The sequence below is a fragment of the Triticum aestivum genome, chromosome 7D (assembly GCF_018294505.1).
Source record: "Triticum aestivum cultivar Chinese Spring chromosome 7D, IWGSC CS RefSeq v2.1, whole genome shotgun sequence".
NCBI classification, from domain to species: Eukaryota; Viridiplantae; Streptophyta; class Magnoliopsida; order Poales; family Poaceae; genus Triticum; species Triticum aestivum.
In genome coordinates this window covers 454,605,524-454,608,748 of record NC_057814.1, presented here as the reverse complement: position 1 = coordinate 454,608,748, position 3,225 = coordinate 454,605,524, and the positions used below count along the sequence as shown (strand labels likewise).

Sequence of the window (3,225 nt, the reverse complement as noted above, 5' to 3'; positions counted from 1 at the left end):
AAGGAGGAGGAGGCTCGGCGGCGGCTCGACGGTCGTACTCCTCCGTCTCGCGAAGGAGGAGGAGGATCGGCGGCGGCTCGACGGTCGTAGTCCACACTAGTACCACTTCCTTGCCGCTCGCGCTCGGGGTCACCGCCTCCGCCGGAGCTGCCGCCGGAGCTGCGGCCGAAGCTCTACATGCGGCCCCACATGGCGGCTGGAGGCGGAAGGGGGCTCACCGGCGGCGAGAAATGTGAGGGGGGAGTGGGGAATTGCAGCGAGACGCGGCGGCGGGGGATAGGATTTCAACCCGTACCTGCCCCGTGAACCCGTAGATATACTGCTTCGGGAGGGCGGTTTGCGGGCCGCCGCGGTAAAAATATTTACGGACCGGGCGAGTATACGGGCTCTGTTCTGGCCAGAAAATTGGGCCGAGCCCATATACCGGAATTTTGCGGGTTGGCGAATATACGGGGTTTGCTAGAGTTGCTCTTATGAACACCTTTGGTGCAACGCCCCGTTTTGGGTAAAAAGGTACTGCTACGTACACAAAGCTTGCACGCATACAAGTGGGAGGCGTATAGCAGCGGCGCGCACGCGCACGGCAGAGCGGGCACGCGCATGCATCTTCAAGCCAAGCAGCACAGTGGCTGACGCACGCGGTGGGGCCGCCAGCCGCGCTTGCTTGCCTGCTGCGGCCGTACGGGCAGCACGCCGCGTGCACGTAAAATCTAGCCGTCACGTCGGTCGCCCGGCGGGGCGCCACCGCCACCGCGCCCTCCCTGCCGGAGCGAGGAGCGCGAGGTGAGGTGATCGGATCGAACGTACGCACCGCGCCGGTGAGGTGACACCGGCCGGCGTCCTCCCTGCGGACGGATGGACGCGCGACGTGCAGGCAGGCAGGCAGGCAAGCAACCGGTGGCATGGCAGTAGTAGGATCGATGATTGACAGGGCTACTCGCTGGCTGAGTCACTCTACAGAGCTCCACTCCGTAGCAGCTGGCTGCCCTATCTAGGAGCATCCTTTTTACCCTGGTCGATGGGTGAAAGGCAAAGAAAAGGGGTGGGTGCAAATGCTCTGCCTGCACAAAGAGGCTTTTCGCACGGACCCATGAAAGTTAGTAGTATTTTTTTTTTACTCGTGGATAAAAGTGAGTCAAAAGAGACTTGCTTGCTTTTAAGACTAAATTTCTTTTCTAAATTTCCACTCTCTGGGACGGGGATGAAATGCACTCACATGAGTTTGTAAACTGAAAAAGAGTGGTAGTAGTAGTAGAGTACCACTAGAACAAATCTATGAGAGATAGGGTGTCCACTCATTAGCCTGCGTGGTGTCCACTCACTAGTCGGCCACGTGTAACTTGCCAGGCTCAAAAATCATCTTCGTCGATGGTGTAGTAGTACTATCGATCTATGATGGCAGGACAAGTAGATGAACACGGAGTACTATACTGCTTTCATGGAAGGGAAAAGGACTAAAGAATCAGCCTAGGGCGCCCTATCGCGGAGGCAGAGAGGGCCGGAGAAGACGACGGGCAGCAAGCCTACAAGCGGCGCAATCATGAGCTGTTCTACCCAAGTTTGAAGAAGGGGTTCGCGTGCATGCATGCATGCATCCATTTAATGGCCGGCAGAGGAGGGAGAGAGAGAGAGCGCGGGCAGAAGAGCCGTGCGACTGCGAGCGTACTACATGGCCGTGATGTGTGACTGGGATCTCCACAGTGTGTTTTTGGCCTCACGCCATGGCCGTGCAGCTACGGGGCGACGGGAAAGCCGGTTTCCCCTCCCTTGCTGTTGTTGCAGGCCGAACGCGCTCGATCGCTCTCTCTCTCGCCTGCCTCAAAAGCGCCGCCGCATGGCATCAAAAGGAAGGAAACGCAAGGGGGCCGACGGAAATCGACGAGTGTCCAAGCGAATCCGCGGCAAAATGTGCGCGGATGCATATGCGTGCAGAATGAATGTGCAGCAGCAGATCATGCACAGTACCGTGCATACAGTGCCACGCCATGGATCTTAGCTGGCTAGGCCACTCTCGACCGCTGCCATTGCTCGCAACCACCAACTCCCGAGAACCCCCTCACGTAAACGGTGTGCCGTATGTTTCTTAATGAGCTTTAGAGCAGAATTAAGCGACATCCTAGCGAGTATAACTGACATTACAGCTTGAACAAACTTACGACATGGACATGATAAATAAGACCAGAATATGTGTTTCTCCGCTGCTAAGAATCAGCAGAGGATAGTGTACCTGACTGATGTATGCCTGATGAGAGAAGAGGCGTGCTCGAAATCCGAACTGCTCTTCCTAGCTATCCAAGCAAGCTTTCTCTCGGCTGCTCCTCCCTTGCAAGAGTAGTCGGTCAGTCGTAGTAGCAACGGCTAAGTAGAGGATAAAGCAGGCAAAGATCCCGTCCAAAGTGGCATGAAGCGCCGGAGGGGTGCTGCGCTTATATAAAGCCGGGGGGGAAAGCAAAACTAAAAGCAAAGCTAGGAGCCGGGGCCATGCCATGCACGCAGCCTACCCCAAACTAAAGGAAAGCAAAGCTCCCTCCGACGCCAGTGCTCGCGCACGCACAACACAAAGCGGCGGCCGTCTTTTCACGCACACCGGACCGCCCGCTTCCTTTTACTCCTGCGATTAATCTGCTTCTCTCTCTCTCTCTCTTTCTTTTCTCCCTCTCGTCTTTAGGCGAGGCCTTTGGCGAACGTTAATTTACCGCGTGGCTTTTACACACGGTGCAAACACGATAAAAGTATCTCTAGCAGATCCCGTAACCGCGCGTCCCACAAAACACGTATAAAGGCTTTCGTAAATTGTTTTTAGAGTGCGGCGAGTGTTCCAGCCGAACAGATCCTGCAAATGTGTCCCGCAAAGCTCCGGACGAATAGACCCCGCAAACGTGTCCCGCAAATGTATTGCGGGACATGTTTGCAGGATCTGTTCGTCGGAACACTCGCCGCACCGTAAATTTTTCGTAAAACATCAAACAAATTACACATTTCATAAATGTCAACCGAATGAAATCTACAATATGCATACAAGCAGGAATGAGCTTCACCCGAACCCAGTCCGGGCCAAAATTGAGCACTAGCCGGCATAAGTTTCAACCGAACATACCACGCCCGAAGCAAGCCGCGTCGTGATACCCTCTCTCCTCCGGCCGGCCAACGCAGTATCGCCACTTTCTTCTCCCCCCGACCGAAGCAGCGTCGCGCCGCCCTCTTTCCCCAATGCGCCTTGCTCCC

General features: G+C 55.7%; 1 protein-coding gene across 1 annotated transcript in view; it reads right to left on the bottom strand.

Annotated features, from left to right (window-relative positions):
- LOC123164447 (protein argonaute PNH1) overlaps nucleotides 1-2,412 on the bottom strand; it is a 14,728-nt gene extending 12,316 nt beyond the window's left edge. The window contains exon 1 of the mRNA XM_044581946.1: nucleotides 2,228-2,412. The gene's annotated coding sequence lies outside the window, so the exon portion shown is untranslated. The remainder of the gene's footprint in view (nucleotides 1-2,227) is intronic.
- Nucleotides 2,413-3,225: the final 813 nt, after the last annotated feature.